At 47.4% G+C, this 20,473-nt stretch overlaps 1 protein-coding gene across 1 annotated transcript in view; it reads right to left on the bottom strand.

The window, feature by feature from the left end:
* Nucleotides 1-20,473, bottom strand: part of LOC134612162 (microtubule-associated protein futsch-like) — an 87,908-nt gene that overhangs the window by 67,106 nt on the left and 329 nt on the right. The gene's annotated exons all lie outside the window — the stretch shown is intronic.

Below are 20,473 nucleotides of genomic sequence, written 5' to 3'. Positions count from 1 at the left end.
CCACAGCCCCCAGTCTGTATCATGGCAATGTAAATGTACAGTGACTCGAGTATAAGACGATGTTGGGGTTTTTCAGCACAAAAAATGTGCTGAAAAACTCGGCTTATACGGTAGTTACTACAATGGAAGAAGAAATAAAAACAACAAAAACATAATACACTGGTTTCAATGAAAGTAAATGTCTATAATATATTCACAATTTGTGAAAAGCTATAAACTTTAAAAGACTTTAAAAACAGATCTAAGCATTATTTACAGTACCGATGCTTCATTTTAAGCCTTATCCACAAGGGAACAATAGTGGGAGTATCCCAAAACAGACAGCCTAACATTGTTAAGTGCTAAGACTTTAGTGTATTTACAAACGTTTCCCTGGGGGTTGTTTGACTATGAAAGGGAGCGGCACATTCAAAAGTGAAATTTTCAATACATAGGCAATCTTTTATAAATCGAGTAAACATAACTTCTTGACATTCATGTACACGTGATCAAAACAAAAACAAAATCTGGAATTTGACTGTAGGTCTGTTCAATCGTAATTCACCTCTTTCATATTAAGGGACCCACACACTTTTTATATATATCATTTTATTCAGGGGAAACAGGGCTTTCATTTAACATCAAACATTTAGGTATGAAACAATTAAATATGGATAAAATATGAAAAATGGGAGAAAATAAGATTTTTTTTAATAGTTCTAATAGACAAACAAACAAAGGGATGGGACTGCTCCCTTTGTTTGTTTGCCTTTCTTATTTATTTCAAGGACACGTGAGGAAGTCCTTGCTTGAGATTGCTGCCCTTTGTACCTCTTTCTGATATATTAGCGCTGACTCTATTCTCTGTTTTTTGCGAATAGTAGACAACCCAAGGCATGTATGTCCAGTCTTTTTTAGTAGCCACTTTGTCACAAACACTGGCGAGTTCCCCCCCCCCCCCCCCCACATTTTTCAGGCAGCAGGGGGACTACCTGTAATTAAAGGCACACCCCCTGCTGGCACTGTTGTGGACAGCTATGCCGTCCATGTGATCATGATGTCCTCGCAAAGACTTCGCAATCACATGGCCCAGGAGGGCCAGAACGGAAGCAGGAGGACTCCCTGGGATGCCAGTTGAGCCCTGACCCTACAGTGCTCCTTTAAAAGGGACACTCCAGGCACCCAGAACACTTCTGCCCTTTGGAGTGGTCTGGGTGCCAACTCCCACTACCCTTAGCCCTGCAAGTGTAGTTATTGCAGTTTTTATAAACTGCAATAATTACATTGCAGGGTTAACTCCTCCTCTAGTGGCTGTCTACTAGACAGCCACTAGAGGGCACTTCCGGGATTCTAGCACAGGTTTTCTGTGCTAGAGCGTCGCTGGACGTCCTCACGCTGTGTGAGGACCTCCAGCGTCGCTAAAATCCTCATAGTAAAGCATTGAAAAGCATTTTCAATGCTTTCCTATTGAGTGGTCTAATGCACCCATGCGCATTAGGTCTCCCCCGCTGGCGGGCATGATCAGTCTCCTACGCCAGCTGACGTGATGAAGGGGAGCAGAGGAAGAAGCAGTGACGTGGGACATATCGCTGCCTCTGGCAAGTCACTGAAGGGTTTTTGACCCCTTCAGCAACCGGGGATGGGAGGTGGGAGAGAGAGGGGACCTGCAGTGCCAGGAAAACTGATTGTTTTCATGGCACTGGAGAGTCCCTTTAAGATTGTGGTGAGTTTCCCCAACATTCACACTTAAAAAGAATATATACAAAAGCCGTCCAGCAGCAATTCCTTCTGGTTTCCAGATACTTGGGGGTCTCAGCTCCGCCTCCTGATGACATCTTATGTGGCGCGTTTTGCCCACTAAACTTTAAGAAATTGCAGTTCTTACAGTGCAAGGTTAATTCCTCCTCTTGCAGCTGTCATACTGACAGGGTCCCAATGCTCCTCTATGAGAAGAGGTCAGCAGTGTCAAGGTAGTAGTAGTAAGTGACCGGAATACTATGTTAGGAATACATATTGGTTTCCCCCATGAGAAAAAAATAAGTATTAAAAAGTTACTTTTAAATGGCATTCAGAATTAATGCAGGCATGCTTTTTTTTTGTTGTGAGTGTTATATGCAAGATATATAGATTCCCAATAAGAATGTGTGCTCGGTTGTCCTATCCAAAAAAATTGAATGTTTTTAATTGCTTCAGTCAAGAAACATATCGACATTTCAGGCTGTTCACCAGATTGATCAAGATTAATTAACTAAATGTTGATCTGCTGCTTGTTGGCTTAAATTATTAGTTTATTTTGGAAACTCCTCATAGCTCCACCATGACCTATTTATTTTTCTTAGATATTAAAGGGACACTATAGTCACCTGAACAACTTTAGCTTAATGAAGCAGTGTTGGTGTATAGAACATGCCCCTGCAGCCTCACTGCTCAATCCTCTGCCATTTAGGAGTTAAATCCCTTTGTTTATGAACCCTAGTCACACCTCACTGCATGTGACTTGCACAGCCTTCCATAAACACTTCCTGTAAAGAGAGCCCTATTTAGGCTCTCTTTATTGCAAGTTCTGTTTAATTAAGATTTTCTTATCCCCTGCTATGTTAATACCTTGCTAGACCCTGCAAGAGCCTCCTGTATGTGATTAAAGTTCAATTTAGAGATTGAGATACAGTTATTTAAGGTAAAATACATCTGTTTGAAAGTGAAACCAGTTTTGTTTTTCATGCAGGCTCTGTCAATCATAGCCAGGGGAGGTGTGGCTACGACTGCATGAACAGAAACAAAGTGATTTAACTCCTAAATGACAGTGAATTGATCAGTGAAATTGCAGGGGAATGATCTATACACTAAAACTGCTTAATTTAGCTAAAGTAATTTAGGTGACTATAGTGTTCCTTTAAGGAAATAAACATAACTAAAATTAAGAAAATAGACTCACCCCAGGTGACTTGTATGACTGGCGGCGTCTAGCCGACCTCAGTGCGCATGTGTAATGTGTAACTGGCTCCAGCCGTGTATAAGACGGAAGCCGTGACTGTCCAAAAACTATTAGGCATAGAAACCGCCCGGGCGCGATATGCGCATGTGCATACCTGTCTTTACATCAACAGCCGGCAGACGCATAATATTACGTGCCGGGGACGGGGAGTGTTTACTCACAGTGATTGTTGTCATGGCGAATGTGGCGAAACCAACCTCGCCACTGGGCCCTGGAGAAGCCTGTTTGCTAGCCTCCTACCTACTGACTATGGCCCCTGGGTTATTTGGGGCATATTGTACTTTATATGGCGGCTACTGGCCCTTTAAGCACAGTGAATGGTATTTTATTGTACTGCTGCTGGCCCTTTAAGAACTGTCTGGGGACATATTGAGACTTTGGGTAACAATACCCTTTAAGACTATGGCCCCTGAAAACGTATGGACTTTTATTTGGTGTGTATGGCCCTTTAAGAACCGGCTGGGGACATCTTGTAACTTTGGTGAACAATGTCCCTTTAAGACTATGTCCCCAGACCTGTAAAATAACTTGTTCCTGGCTTTCCCCCACTTGGTTCAGTAAATAGGGCTTACTGAACCAAGTACCACACAGGCGGACCACCCAGAAGTTAAAGTGTGCAGGCAATTTACCTCCCAGGCTGTGAGGTTACTGCAGGTTAATTGCCGAGCGCTGGGTGGCCGCCATTCGGCATCCGAACACGTGGCGGCGGCCATTTTGGTCATTCGAATGCGGTCAGCGGTGTATGTTAAAGATTCTGTGGAACTAAAATCGGCTACACATTCTGCCGAACACCGCTGACCCTTACCTTCTTCCATACTGAACTTGCAGCTCCAGAGACTAAGTCCCGTTCGAAATGGGACTTAGTCATTTTTTCGCATGAAATTGACCGACCGCACAGCCCAAATCTATGGAACTGTTTTGGGCAGGAAATTGTGCTTGCGGTCGGTCATAAAGGACTTCCAGCTAACTTTTGATCCACTGGAGGGATTTGGCTGATTTTTGGAAGTGTTTATGTTTGATGTATGCTGAGTCTGAATATGCAACTTTTATTGAAATTGGATGTATGGTTTTAAAGTTACAGTGTGTATGTGAAAACTGTATTTTTATTGTATGTAATAATTGGTTTAACTGTTTATCTGAGGGGAGGGAATGTGTGGGTTGCACCAGATGTGTGATTGGTGATTTTATGCCTCCCCCTGGGTGTGGCTTGTAAGTGTACAAGTGTAATAAAAGCCAGGCTGGATGAGCCAGTGCAGAGTTCCTGTTTTACCCTCAAAGTGATGTGTCGTCTCATTATTGGGGGAAGGATTTAATGTATGCTGTTCCAGTTGACTGCTAGGAGTACAAGCCTATTCGTATGGTTCCTATTCAATGGTCTACAGCATTCATACGCTTGGGAGAATTTAAAGGTTTCTCGGATTCGGTGATTATGGTGTCTGCCAGAGTGCTTGGAGTCCTCAGGAAGCACTAGGAGCATCCATTAACGGAGGTACCTGGTCGGGGTGCCAGGTGATCCGTTACAGCGACCTCGCCATGGCAACCAATGCCTTAGAAAAAAGTGCCGTGCCTGTGAAAATGCATCACGTGGAGCAACCCGAAGTGGTCTACGGCGGTCAGGCAGGGGGAGGAGGGTGGGGTATTGCAGCGATGCCTCAACATCGAGGCATCGCTGCAATACCATTAGAGCTGCTGGAAGCGATCATGATCGCTTCCAGCGCTCTCTTTCCCTGCAGACATTATCAGGTATGTCCGCGGTCCTTAAAGACCGTTTTTTTGTCAGACGTACCTGATACGTCTGAGGTCACTAAGGGCTTAAAGGAGCTCACTGTACAAACTTCAATAGTTTGAAAAACAGATAAGAAACGTTTTTCATAAGCTAACATTCTGATCAATAGCTAACTTCATTATGTTCTGCTAGAGTATATCCTATAAAACGAATAATTACTTTTTGATGTTGGCAGTTAAGAAAAGTAAGGAACACAAGAATTAAAAACCCACATTTACGTATTAAAGAAAACAATGGTAAGGAGTTCAATCAGGTGGAGTTCAATCAGGAAAAAGGTAATATTTGGATTCTGTATGACTTTTACTCATGAGTAAAATAACTACAGTTAGGACTAATTTTCACTGGCCACTTAACAGTGACAGTGACAAGTAACTGGACATTTATAGCCCAGATTAGGAGACTATGGTTCCAGTCATAATGAAATAGAAAGGTTACAACATTCACATAAGGAGACATTCTCAAATAATAATTGCATGAGCTGCCAGATGCAGATACCAGCTCTGTAAACAAAGCAACCAGTCTATGATCATGTAAATATTAATTTAATGCCTTTGTAATAAAGGCAGACTCTTGGATAAATCAAGCAGATACCAGACGCAAAATGTGATATCTAAAAATTATACAGTGAATGTCAAACCCTTTTAAATTAAAGGCTTAGTTGCTGGGTTTTTGTTTTTTTACGTTTTTGTTCTTTAAACTCTTGGTCTGAGTTGGCTTAGAAGAAGGAATAATAAGAAAACAAAAACAGTACAAATACTGTCTGTCCCCCCCTCCCAGCCCCTACAAGTTTGTCTGTCTCCCCCTCCCAGCCCCTACAAGTTTGTCTGTCTCCCCCCTCCCAGCCCCTACAGGTCTGTCTGTCTCCCCCCCCCCTCCCAGCCCCTACAGGTCTGTCTGTCTCCCCCCCCCTCCCAGCCCCTACAGGTCTGTCTGTCTCCCCCCCCCCTCCCAGCCCCTACAGGTCTGTCTGTCTCCCCCCCCTCCCAGCCCCTACAGGTCTGTCTGTCTCCCCCCCCCTCCCAGCCCCTACAGGTCTGTCTGTCTCCCCCCCCCCCCCTCCAAGCCCCTACAGGTCTGTCTGTCTCCCCCCCCCCTCCAAGCCCCTACAGGTCTGTCTGTCTCCCCCCCCCCCTCCCAGCCCCTACAGGTCTGTCTCCCCCCCCCCCTCCCAGCCCCTACAGGTCTGTCTCCCCCCCCCTCCCAGCCCCTACAGGTCTGTCTCCACCCCCCCTCCCAGCTCCTACAGGTCTGTCTCCACCCCCCCTCCCAGCCCCTACAGGTCTGTCTCCACCCCCCCCCCCATCCCAGCCCCTACAGGTCTGTCTCCACCCCCCCCTCCCAGCCCCTACAGGTCTGTCTCCACCCCCCCCCTCCCAGCCCCTACAGGTCTGTCTCCACCCCCCCCCTCCCAGCCCCTACAGGTCTGTCTCCACCCCCCCCCTCCCAGCCCCTACAGGTCTGTCTCCACCCCCCCCCTCCCAGCCCCTACAGGTCTGTCTCCACCCCCCCCCCTCCCAGCCCCTACAGGTCTGTCTCCACCCCCCCCCCTCCCAGCCCCTACAGGTCTGTCTCCACCCCCCCCCCCTCCCAGCCCCTACAGGTCTGTCTCCACCCCCCCCTCCCAGCCCCTACAGGTCTGTCTCCACCCCCCCTCCCAGCCCCTACAGGTCTGTCTCCACCCCCCCCTCCCAGCCCCTACAGGTCTGTCTCCACCCCCCTCCCAGCCCCTACAGGTCTGTCTCCACCCCCCCCTCCCAGCCCCTACAGGTCTGTCTCCACCCCCCCCTCCCAGCCCCTACAGGTCTGTCTCCCCCCCCTCCCAGCCCCTACAGGTCTGTCTCCACCCCCCTCCCAGCCCCTACAGGTCTGTCTCCACCCCCCCCTCCCAGCCCCTACAGGTCTGTCTCCACCCCCCCCTCCCAGCCCCTACAGGTCTGTCTCCACCCCCCCCCCAGCCCCTACAGGTCTGTCTCCACCCCCCCCTCCCAGCCCCTACAGGTCTGTCTCCACCCCCCCCTCCCAGCCCCTACAGGTCTGTCTCCACCCCCCCCTCCCAGCCCCTACAGGTCTGTCTCCACCCCCCCCTCCCAGCCCCTACAGGTCTGTCTCCACCCCCCCCTCCCAGCCCCTACAGGTCTGTCTCCACCCCCCCTCCCAGCCCCTACAGGTCTGTCTCCACCCCCCCCTCCCAGCCCCTACAGGTCTGTCTCCACCCCCCCTCCAAGCCCCTACAGGTCTGTCTCCACCCCCCCCTCCAGATCTGTCTGTCCCCCCCCTCCCAGCCCCTACAAGTTTGTCTGTCTCCCCCCTCCCAGCCCCTACAAGTTTGTCTGTCTCCCCCCCCCCCCCTCCCAGCCCCTACAGGTCTGTCTGTCTCCCCCCTCCCAGCCCCTACAGGTCTGTCTGTCTCCCCCCCCCCCCCTCCCAGCCCCTACAGGTCTGTCTGTCTCCCCCCCCCTCCCAGCCCCTACAGGTCTGTCTGTCTCCCCCCCCCCTCCCAGCCCCTACAGGTCTGTCTGTCTCCCCCCCCCTCCCAGTCTGTCTGTCTCCCCCCCTCCCAGCCCCTACAGGTCTGTCTGTCTCCCCCCCCCTCCCAGCCCCTACAGGTCTGTCTGTCTCCCCCCCCCTCCCAGCCCCTACAGGTCTGTCTGTCTCCCCCCCCCTCCCAGCCCCTACAGGTCTGTCTGTCTCCCCCCCCCTCCCAGCCCCTACAGGTCTGTCTGTCTCCCCCCCCCAGCCCCTACAGGTCTGTCTGTCTCCCCCCCCCAGCCCCTACAGGTCTGTCTGTCTCCCCCCCTCCCAGCCCCTACAGGTCTGTCTGTCTCCCCCCCCCCTCCCAGCCCCTACAGGTCTGTCTGTCTCCCCCCCCCTCCCAGCCCCTACAGGTCTGTCTGTCTCCCCCCCCCTCCCAGCCCCTACAGGTCTGTCTGTCTCCCCCCCCTCCAGTCTGTCTGTCTCCCCCCCCCTCCCAGCCCCTACAGGTCTGTCTGTCTCCCCCCCCCCAGCCCCTACAGGTCTGTCTGTCTCCCCCCCCCAGCCCCTACAGGTCTGTCTGTCTCCCCCCCCCTCCCCAGCCCCTACAGGTCTGTCTGTCTCCCCCCCCCCCTCCCAGCCCCTACAGGTCTGTCTGTCTCCCCCCCCCCAGCCCCTACAGGTCTGTCTGTCTCCCCCCCCCTCCCAGCCCCTACAGGTCTGTCTGTCTCCCCCCCTCCCAGCCCCTACAGGTCTGTCTGTCTCCCCCCCCCTCCCAGCCCCTACAGGTCTGTCTGTCTCCCCCCCCCTCCCAGCCCCTACAGGTCTGTCTGTCTCCCCCCCCCCTCCCAGCCCCTACAGGTCTGTCTGTCTCCCCCCCCTCCCAGCCCCTACAGGTCTGTCTGTCTCCCCCCCTCCCAGCCTCTACATGTCTGTCTGTCTCCCCCCCTCCCAGCCTCTACATGTCTGTCTGTCTCCCCCCCCTCCCAGCCCCTACAGGTCTGTCTGTTTCCCCCCCCCCTCAGGTCTCTCCCCCACCCCTGTCTCTCTTTTGCCCCTCCACCAACACCTTTGTCTATTGGTGTACTCCAAGCCCCTGTCTGTCATGTCTGCCCCTTGCCCAACACTTTTGTGTCGCTGTATCCCCCCAAGCCCCTGTCTCTTTTTCTCCCTCCCCCCCCCCCAGCCCCTCTGCTCCTGTCTGTCTCCCACCCAGCCCCTCTATTCTCACCTTTCTCTTGTAGCATGGCCGAGCCGCCTGTAACCTCTCCCCCTTCTGACAGGAAGCAGTTCTGTGCTCTCAGTGAGTACTTCCTGTCAGATAAGGGAGAGGTAACAGAGTTCCTCTACAGTCTACACCATTCTGCGGCCCAGCCATGCTACATGCTGTGACCTGCAGGGGGGAAGCGCTTTGCTTCCTTTGCAAATGGACCCCCCTGGAGCAAGGACCTTGCAAGCTGCATAAAATCCTTTGGAGGCCCGCATGTTATGCAGACCTGTTCTAGCAAATACTGTCCAGTGTTGAATACACATATAGACAAGGTTCTTTCACTTTGGTTACAGTAATGGGCTGTTACCAACTGACATCTGACATATGGCACACTTAATTGGCTAAAGCAAGTAATATTGTCAGCATGCATTTACAACAGTAAAACTGCATATAGCTTCATAAATACACATCCATTTTGCCCCATTTTGGCAGCCACTGAAACTTACATTTATTTTTTTTATTAATGAGGCAAGAGTAAATTAGTGTTTAGTCTCAAATTCAGACAGTTGGAATGTCTGTTAGCTACAATTAGACACTATTCCTATGAGCAACAGGTTTTCTACACAACCGTGGGACAGATAAAAGTAACTCCCCCAAAAATTAAAAAACAAATGGAGCAATAAACAAATTATTTACAACTATGAATTATTTAACCCCTTAAGGACAGAGACAATTTTACAAGTTCTGACCAAAACCTAGAATGTTTATTCAACCATAATTTACCTCTTTCATATTAAGTGCACACTCATTTATTATATATATTTTTGCTCAGAAATAGAGTTTTAATTTCACAAATATTTATATATGTAACAATTTAATATGAATAAAATCAAATTGTAATTTTCTTTTTTCCCCTCAAGTTCTGCATTTCAATTTAGCGGTCAGTCATAATACTGTTAGCTTTCACTGCAATAAAATACATCTATGTGTATGCTGTGGTGTCCCCCAAGTACAAATATGCCTTCATGTACAGGTATTATGGAAAATTACAGGGTCAAATATACGGCTTGCCCATTTCAGTTTTTACACAGTGAAGTTTTCCAGATCGATTAGCTGGGTCTGTGTTGCCTTCGAGATCATATGGCAGCCCAGGAATGAGAATCACAATAGCATACCATTTGCAAAAAGTAGACAATCAAGGGTATTCAAAGTGTGGTATATGTCCAGTCATTTTTAGTAGTCACAAACCCTGGCCAAAATTAGTGCTCATGTTTCTTTTTTGGTACATTTTTCACGCCAAAAAAAATGCATTTTCACTGATGATATCATTATACACGTGTAAACAACAGTACCTGCATGCACAGGTGTTGTTGGGTTTTGGAAAGTCACAGGGCCAAATATATTAAAGGATCATTATAGGGTCAGAAACACAAACATCTATTCCTGACCCTATAGTGTTAAAACCACCATCTAGCACCCCTTACTGTATTCAAGCCTGAAAGGGACACTATAGTCACCTGAACAACTTTAGCTTAATGAAGCAGTGTTGGTGTATAGAACATGCCCCTGCAGCCTCACTGCTCAATCCTCTGCCATTTAGGAGTTAAATCCCTTTGTTTATGAACCCTAGTCACACCTCCCTGCTGACTGGCACAGCCTTCCATAAACACTTCCTGTAAAGAGAGCCCTATTTAGGCTCTTTATTGCAAGTTCTGTTTAATTAAGATTTTCTTATCCCCTGGTATGTTAATAGCTTGCTAGACCCTGCAAGAGCCTCCTGTATGTGAATAAAGTTAAATTTAGAGATTGAGATACATTTATTTAAGGTAAAATACATAGCCTCCTGTATGTGATTAAAGTTCAATTTAGAGATTGAGATACACTTATTTAAGGTAAAATACATCTGTTTGAAAGTGAAACCAGTTTTTTTTTCATGCAGGCTCTGTCAATCATAGCAAGGGGAGGTGTGGCTAGGGCTGCATAAACAGAAACAAAGTGGCTAGGGCTGCATAAACAGAAACAAAGTGATTTAACTCCTAAATGACAGTGAAATTGCAGGGGAATGATCTATACACTAAAACTGCTTTATTTAGCTAAAGTAATTTAGGTGACTATAGTGTTCCTTGAAGCTGTAACTCTGCATGCTGTTAGACTCAGAAAAACAAGCAGTCTGCTGACATCATCAGAAGTGGTGGCCTGATCCAATCACAGTGCTTTCCCATAGGATTGGCTGAGACTGACAAGGAGGCAGATCAGGGGCAGAGCCGCATGATTCAAACACAGCCCTGGTCAATCAGCATCTCCTCATAGAGATTAATTGAATCAATCAATCTCTTTTCAAATAATTTTTATTAAAGTTTTACATATTTGTATAACAACAAGAATATAAACATTGTATTGGGGGTAGGAAGGGAAGGGGAACTTGGAAAGAATCAATCAATCTCTATGAGGAAAGTTCAGTGTCTGCATGCAGAGGGAGGATATACTGAATGTTTGGATGCATTTTAGGCAGCCATGACCCAGGAAGGATCTCTAACAGCCATCTGAGGAGTGGCCAGTGAAGTTATCACTAGGCTGTAATGTAAACACTGCATTTTCCCTGAAAAGACAGTGTTTACAGCAAAAAGCCTGAAGGTAATGAATCTACTCACCAGAACAAATGCAATAAGCTCTAGTTGTTCTGGTGACTATAGTGTCCCTTTAAATGCCCATTTCAAATTAGAATTTTTTTTATTTTTTTTTAAGTGATTTTCTGGGCCTGTCACATAATATTTCCACTAATATGACATACCTTTTTCGAAAATAGGAAACCCAGAATATTTCAAATGGCGTATTTTGAGATGTTTCGTCTAGCCACTTTATCACACATTTAGTGGTTATAATCTTTTATGTGTTTTTTCCCCTACACATAAATTCACACATTTAATAATCCTGATATGAGTTAGTGTAGTAAAGACTCAATATTTTTGCTCAGCATTGTATCACCATTAGTTTTCCTCCATGTACCGATTTTCCAGTTTTTTGGAGGATGTCACAGGGCCAAATATTTTAGATACCCTTTTCAACTTGTACATTTTACAAGGTGATTTTTTTCGGCCTATGTCTCCTTTGAGGCAATGTGGCAGCCCAGGCAAAAAAAAAAATTACCCCAATAATGGCATGCCATTTTTAAGTGTATGCAACCCCGGATATTCCAAAGGCTGTAATTTGAGTTGTTTGGTGTAGCCACTTTATATCCAATACCGGCCCCATTTAGTGGTCATATGTTTTTTTTGTTGTTTTTTTTTAACCACACACATGAATTCTTTTGTCACAGGATATTTTTAAATCTTAATAGTAAAACAATGAGTCAGTATTTTTATTACACATTGTCCAATATAAGCATCCCCCACATACGTTTTTTTTCAGGGTTTGTTTTTTTTGTAAGTCACAGGGCCAAATATATTAGATGCTATTTTCAACTTGTACATTTCACAAAGTGAATATTCTGCCTTTAACCCCTTAAGGACCAAACTTCTGAAATAAAAGGGAATCATGACATGTCACACATGTCATGTGTCCTTAAGGGGTTAAAGGGAAACTCCAGTGCCAGGAAAACGATCCGTTTTCCTGGCACTGGAGGGTCCCTCTCCCTCCCACCCCCCAATCCCCAGTTGCTGAAGGGGTGAAAACCCCTTCAGTGACTTACCAGAGGCAGCGTCAGGTCCCACGTCGCTGCTTCCTCCTCCCCCGCCGCTCCTCCTTCTGCTTACGTCGGCCGGTGGGCGAGACTGATCTCGCCCGCCGGCCGAGGAGACCTAACGCGCGGCAATGCCGCGCATGCGCATTAGCACACCCCATAGGAAAGCATTGAAAATTAATTTCAATGCTTCCCTATGGGGAATAGAGCGACGCCGGAGGTCCTCACACAGCGTGAGGACGTCCAGCGACGCTCTAGCACAGAAAACCTGTGCTATGAAGCAGGAAGTTCCCTCTAGTGGCTGTCTAATAGACAGCCACTAGGGGAGGACTTAACCCTGCAAGGTAATTATTGCAGTTTAAAAAAAACTGCAATAATTACACTTGCAGGGTTAAGGGTAGTGGGAGTTGGCACCCAGACCACTCCAATGGGCAGAAGTGGTCTGGGTGCCTGGAGTGTCCCTTTAAAAGAACATGGCACCCTAAGAAAGAAAATTGCCCACATGATGGCATACCATTTTAACAAGTATTTTAAACGTAGTATTTTGAGTCGTTAGGTGCAGCCACTTTATAATGACTAGGCTAAATGTAAAGAGTGACAAGTCAAGGTCAAGGAAATCCAGAAATCAGAGTAGCCGATATAACAAGCTAATAAGTCAGTACAGGCAGTTAAAGCGTAATCAGGACAAGCCGAGGTCAGAAATCCAGAAAAAGAACAAATAGACTGAAAAAGTCCCATACGAAATGATTCAATAGTTCAGCTCTGTATGGTAGACATTGAAACATGCCGTTATGCATAGGGCAGGTAGAGATGGACATGAAGGGCTGTAATAACTTCACTAATTTCTTATAGTTTCTCAAAACTTTCTCTGCTGTGACTTAACAAGGAGAGGAAAGGTATTGGAAAGAAAAGTGCTTACAACAAAGTAATTTGACATCTGGTCCTGAAGGGAGAGGAGTGGGGGTCTGGGAAAATAAAACATTGAACAAAATTTTTAACAAAATCAAGACATGGGTATGGCATTCCTATGGCTGCATTTGTATACAGCACATAGGAATTGAAAATGGCAGTCTTGCTTAAATATATTGCAATTTTCATGTACCAGGTCTTACTTTTTCGGTTCACTAGAGAAGGCTGTAAAGCTTGATCAGCCAAGTCTATTCCCCACTCTTTGCTGTAGTCTATAAAGCACTTTGGTTTTTCCAGCTGCTTAGTTCTTCCTCTGAGAGACACTGTCACTGTACTTCCATTGTGCATTGTAGACAGCATGTATGCATCTTTATCTTGAACCAAAGGGCCAGCACCTCATTCTGGCATGAAGAGATGTAGAGCTGAAGAGAATCATCTACTGCTTCTCCCGCTTATCAGAGTTTGGGGAAACCTCTGCATGTCTTACGCACTGTGCCACATGCTAGGTTTTGAAACAAAATACATTTTTAACTAAATCAATACTGGTATACTAGTTATCAACCCATAGATGACAACCCTTATTTAACAAGGGAAGAATCAGATACCACATAATCTTGCCATTTGTGCCCAAAGAATCAGGACATGTGGTTCAAGATGGCTATCCTTCCATTGATAAATCCAAAATACCCATGTATAGCCAGTAGTGGATTCACATATTTTATAAAATGTGATGCCATATTGTGACTGCTTTGAGGGGATCTATTGTTTGAAAACCAGTCTACCTCAAATTCCATAAGTATTCACCTATATAAATGGTTTCTTCTAGGATGTAATTTTGGGAAATATTGCAAAAGTAAACTACTTCAACACCCTCATAAGCACACTGTCACATCAACCCAAACACCTGTTTCACACTTTTGATGCTCTTCTTCGCCCTGTGACTCCCCCTCCTTCCACCACCTTGTCCGCCACAAACTCCGCATCTCACTTCACTGAGAAGATCTTTACAATCAGGAAAAAGATCTCTAATCTCTCTCCTACCCCTATCAATACAACACCCAACCCCACTCCCCCTGACATCCTATGTTCATTTGCACCTGCTACAGCACAAGAGGTTTCTACTCTGCTCCTGTCCTCCCGCTCCACCACCTGCTCCCTCGATCCTATTCCCTCGCATCTCATCCGCACTTTGTCTCCCTCTCTTGCTCTTCCCCTCGCTAACATCTTCAATCTCTCCCTTTCTTCTGGCACATTTCCCTCGCCCTTCAAATATGCAACCGTAACCCCGATTCTGAACAAGCCCAACCTTGATCCCAACTCCCCATCCAACTACCGCCCTATCTCGCTACTGCCATTTGCCTCCAAGATCCTCGAGAGAGTTGTGTACGCCAGATTGACTGACTTTCTTGAATCCAACGCTCTGCTTGACCCCCTTCAGTCTGGATTCCATGCTGGTCACTCTGTCGAAACTGCTGTGACCAAAGTATCCAATGACTTAATTGCTGCTAAATCTCGCGACCAATACTCTATCCTAATCCTTCTTGATCTTTCTGCCGCCTTTGACACTGTTGATTATCAACAGCTTCTTCACATTCTCCGTAACTTTGGTCTACGGGATACTGCTCTGTCCTGGTGCTCCTCCTACCTCTCCCAGCGCTCTTTCAGTGTTTCTTTCTCTGGCACTGCCTCTTCTCCCCAAGTTCTTCCAGTTAGATATAGGGCCCAATTCAAAATTCTGGCACTTGCTTACAAATCTCTACATAATGCTGCTCCAACATACCTATCCTCCCTCTTACACAAGTATGTCCCGTCGAGACCCCTGCGCTCAGCCCAAGACCTACGCCTATCCTCTGCCCAGATCCCCACCTCTGATGCTCGCCTTCAAGACTTCTCCAGGGCTGCACCTCTTCTGTGGAACTCCCTTCCCTCCTCAATCCGACTTTCACCCAGCCTCCACGCCTTCAAAAAAATATTTGAAAACTCACTTCTTCATTAAAGCGTATCACTGTCAGCAGGTTTCTCATCCCCCACCCCATGACTCCTTTCCTGCAAATGTCAAAAATGACATACCAAGCACTCAATAAACCCTTCTCTAGCAAACTATTTAATTCCCCTACTCTAACCCTTTGTGTAACTATACCCCACTCCCTCTAGCATGTAAGCTCATCGAGCAGGGCCCTCAACCCCCTCTGTTCCTGTACGTCCAGTGGTCTGATCTCAATTAGGTGTCTGTTAGTCCACCCATTGTACAGCGCTACGGAATTTGTTGGAAAGAACACTATGGGACGAGGGGGGGGGGGGGGGGAGAGAAGGAAAGAACACTATGGGACGAGGGGGGGGGGAGAAGGAAAGAACACTATGGGACGAGGGTGGGGGAGAAGGAAAGAACACTATGGGACGAGGGGGGGGAGAAGGAAAGAACACTATGGGACGAGGGGGGGGAGAAGGAAAGAACACTATGGGACGAGGGGGGGAGAAGGAAAGAACACTATGGGACGAGGGGGGGAGAAGGAAAGAACACTATGGGACGACGGGGGGGAGAAGGAAAGAACACTATGGGACGAGGGGGGGGAGAAGGAAAGAACACTATGGGACGAGGGGGGGGAGAAGGAAAGAACACTATGGGACGACGGGGGGGGAGAAGGAAAGAACACTATGGGACAACGGGGGGAGAAGGAAAGAACACTATGGGACAACGGGGGGGGAGAAGGAAAGAACACTATGGGACGAGGGGGGGAGAAGGAAAGAACAATATGGGACGAGGGGGGGAGGAAAGAACACTATGGGACGAGGGGGGGGAGAAGGAAAGAACACTAGGGGACGAGGGGGGAGAAGGAAAGAACACTAGGGGACGAGGGGGGAGAAGGAAAGAACACTAGGGGACGAGGGGGGGAGAAGGAAAGAACACTATGGGACGAGGGAGGGGAGAAGGAAAGAACACTATGGGACGAGGGGGGGGAGAAGGAAAGAACACTATGGGACGAGGGTGGGAGAAGGAAAGAACACTATGGGACGAGGGGGGGAGAAGGAAAGAACACTATGGGACGAGGGGGGAGAAGGAAAGAACACTATGGGACGAGGGGGGGAGAAGGAAAGAACACTATGGGACAAGGGGGAGGAAAGAACACTATGGGACGAGGGGGGAGGAAAGAACACTATGGGACGAGGGGGGGAGGAAATAACACTATGGGACGAGGGGGGGAGGAAATAACACTATGGGACAGGGGAGAGGGGATGGGAGAAGGAAAGAACACCATGGAATAGGGGAGGGGGGGAAAGAAGGAAAGAAAACTGGAGAGGGGAGGAAAGAACACTGGGGGCAGGGGAGGGTGAAAGAACACTATGGAAAAGGGGAGGAGGAGGAGAGAGAGGAACATTAAGGTACAGGGGAGGGAAGGGAAAAGGAACACTGGGGTAGAGGGGGGACCACTAAAAGACATGGGAGAGGAACATTAAGGTGAATAGGGGGGAGGTAAGAGACAGGTAAAGCGAGGGGGGCAGGGGAAATAGTTCCTACTGCACATATTTACACACACTGCATCCACTACACAAACACACACACACTGCATTTACGAATCAAATACTCACAAACACAAATATTCTTGAAAACATAAAACAAATCTGACTGGCATGTATATCTTGTGCCACTTAAAAAAAAAAAAAAAAAAAAAAAAGATTTGCAATAAAAAAAATTAAATAATAATCATGTTCAGTTAACAGTAGATTTGTGTAGAAATTCTCTTTTTTTTCAAAACGGTAAATGTACAGAATATCAGTAAACTATCGGCCTGAAAGTTCCCAGATTATCGGTATCGGCTCTAAAGCGAAAAATTTCACAGCGAAAAATTGAAATTAATAAATGAAGACAACTTCCGGTAGTAGCTGGAAGCTGCTGTCCGCTTCCAAATATCCTTTCAGGTGGTTTTCAAACAAACATTCATTGAATTACATTAATTAAATGTTGGATTGCACTAAATCCACCATAAGGAAGTGCTTTTATGAACGACAGTTTGAAACCAGAAACAAGGGGGTGCCTCTAGAATGTAGGTTTTCATTAAAATTTATGTTGCAAAATGTATGCATGTGCCTCCTGCATATGCAAATACATACAGTACTGCATAATTTTCTATCTGGTGCAGTCTTGCAATGAGGTGCCTGGAATACCCCTCAATTAATCCCACTCCAAACTATTTGCTGTTTTATAGACAAACGAAAGGGCTATACCACTTTCAGCAGTGTATGGTGCCTATGCCACGTCAAATAGTTAAAAATATGAGTAATTATTTTGCATCAACCTGAGATTAAGGCTTCTATATTTTTTGCATGAAGCGTTGGAGTTACACTATGAAGATTTCAAGTGATCCAGTACTTCTAGGGATTAAAATTGTTGGATGAATTCTACATATGCGTAGACCAAACATACGCAAGGTGCTTAATGATAACATAACTTCAAGCCATAACAGATATATGACAAAACATCTATAGGCGGGTAAGCGGCATCACAGGGAGAAGGCAGATTGTCTATACAGAAACTGTGGAATTTGGAGAAAGAGTGAAGCCGTCAAGCCAAGTACTTTCCCAACCGTTTTATCCCATGTGCTGTTTGCGAATTGTCTTATGAGAAGAGTTCACAAATAAATAAATAAATGTTCAAGTTTTTCCATTTGTATTTTGTATAGAATAAATGTTTTGGCTTTATTATGATATTGGTACTACCAGCCTTTCTGTTTTCATATATATCGGTGAACATCACTGGAATCACCAGGCATACGTAGGGCGTTCCCCTCTCTCATTATGCCTGCCAACACAGAGCTGGTATCTTAGGCTCTAGACCAAATGAGCAAAAGTTCATAGGGATGCAACTGTTTTGTAAAATGTGTGTCTATGCTATTTATTTTTATTATTTATATTTACTTAAATTTAGATGCACCTTGAATACATAAGTGTCTATACAGGATGAATTTAGACACATATTTATTTTACTGACCTTTATAAAACGCCAACATATTCCGCAGCTCTCCATATTTTGTTTATTTTAAGTGCAGCACAGTTTTTGTTTAAATAGTTACGGTATGTACACGTTTGTGTAATAGTGCATGCGCTGGCTGTACCAGATTTCCTATAAGCGCCAAGCTCACTTTTGGTGGTTTATTTTATCATAAAGGATGGGGGTTACACTATGCAACTTTCAAGGGAACTAGTACTTCTATAGATGAAAATGTTTGGATAAATTCTATATATGCAGGCCAGGCTAGCTTAGTTTTCAATTCGACTATGTTTGGTCTAAAATTTGAATTTATCTTTGTAGAACTATGCATTCTTACTTGATCTTGCACAATCTAGACAAACTTCTCTCAAAACATGTTACTGCAATTGAGCAATGCAGGGCAAAAGCAAAACAAGAGCACCTTTACTATAGTCTACAAGCAGCAATAAAACACAGATACTTCAAACACTTGTTCAGCCAATGTCAGCAATTCACCTGCAATAGATAAAAACTCAGTCTTCCAGCATAATAGCAACATAAGATACACACCTGTCTTGAGAGCTATTAATGAGGCCATATTAAATATTGCATCTCCTGTACATTTCATTTCTCATTACAGTCAATCTGTCAAACTGTATACTCCATTTCCATTGATCATCTGTTGACTGTTGAACATTATAACTGTACAAGAACTTCACTGCACAACTGTTCTCTAATTCTACAACACAGACAATATGTAATTAACCAAGAAACCGTGTGTGTGTGTGTATATATATATATATATATATATATATATATATATATATATATATATTTACTGCAGTCTCCAAGCTACTATTTATACATACACATAAAATTTGTACCAGGGCTCTCTCTGTGAATAAACCGATACACAAGGAGTTACAGCATATTTCACAGTATAGTACTAGGAATCTGGGAAAGCTTATAGCAATTATTCATTACTGGCTTACATTCAAATAATTTCTACTCTACAGGTTGTACCAGTCTCTAATTAACTGAAGGAGAGAGAATAGAGTATCTTTATGGTAATCCGGCTATCCAACCTCGCTGCGCGGCCAGGTTACGCTGAGCCGGCTATCCAGCCTCGATCCGCGGCCAGGATACGCTGAGCCGGCTATCCAGCCTCGCTCCGCGGCCAGGTTACGCTGTGCCGGCTATCCAGCCTCGCTCCGCGGCCAGGTTACGCTGTGCCGGCTATCCAGCCTCGCTCCGCGGCCAGGTTACGCTGAGCCGGCTATCCAGCCTCGCTGCGCGGCCAGGTTACGCTGAGCCGGCTATCCAGCCTCGCTGCGCGGCCAGGTTACGCTGAGCCGGCTATCCAGCCTCGCTGCGCGGCCAGGTTACGCTGAGCCGGCTATCCAGCCTCGCTGCGCGGCCAGGTTACGCTGAGACGGCTATCCAGCCTCGCTGCGCGGCCAGGTTACGCTGAGCCGGCTATCCAGCCTCGCTGCGCGGCCAGGTTACGCTGAGCCGGCTATCCAGCCTCGCTGCGCGGCCAGGTTACGCTGAGCCGGCTATCCAGCCTCGCTCCGCGGCCAGGTTACGCTGAGCCGGCTATCCAGCCTCGCTCCGCGGCCAGGTTACGCTGAGCCGGCTATCCAGCCTCGCTCCGCGGCCAGGTTACGCTGAGCCGGCTATCCAGCCTCGCTCCGCGGCCAGGTTACGCTGAGCCGGCTATCCAGCCTCGCTGCGCGGCCAGGTTACGCTGAGCCGGCTATCCAGCCTCGCTGCGCGGCCAGGTTACGCTGAGCCGGCTATCCAGCCTCGCTGCGCGGCCAGGTTACGCTGAGCCGGCTATCCAGCCTCGCTGCGCGGCCAGGTTACGCTGAGCCGGCTATCCAGCCTCGCTCCGCGGCCAGGTTACGCTGAGCCGGCTATCCAGCCTCGCTGCGCGGCCAGGTTACGCTGAGCCGGCTATCCAGCCTCGCTGCCCGTCCAGGTTACGCTGAGCCGGCTATCCAGCCTCGCTCCGCGGCCAGGTTACGCTGAGCCGGCTATCCAGCCTCGCTGCGCGGCCAGGTTACGCTGAGCCGGCTATCCAGCCTCGCTGCCCGTCCAGGTTACGCTGAGCCGGCTATCCAGCCTCACTCCGCGGCCAGGTAATGCTAAGCATTGCTAGTCAGTTTAACACAGCGCCGTGCTTGTTGTGACGTTGGCAAGCAGTGTGCCCGGGGTTTAAGGTTTACAAACACTCGGAGCAGGCCTCACAATGTAAACACGGCCGGGAGCCCACTGACACACAGAGCATGTCTGACACGGCAGGGGGCGCTCACACTGCACGGGGGGAAGGAGGGGGACTGTTTATTGGTAACACATATTAGACGAATTAGCGCCCGCTGAGGCCCAGTGTGAGCGCGCGGACGGCGCCAGGGTGGGCGGGGTCTCGGTGTGTGTACGCGCGCTCGTAACGGACGCAAAGCGGGAAAGCGACCTCC

This window comes from Pelobates fuscus, chromosome 5, assembly GCF_036172605.1.
Source record: "Pelobates fuscus isolate aPelFus1 chromosome 5, aPelFus1.pri, whole genome shotgun sequence".
Lineage (NCBI taxonomy): Eukaryota > Metazoa > Chordata > Amphibia > Anura > Pelobatidae > Pelobates > Pelobates fuscus.
Note: the sequence above shows the minus strand (reverse complement) of the source record. Positions and strands in the feature narration are given on the sequence as shown.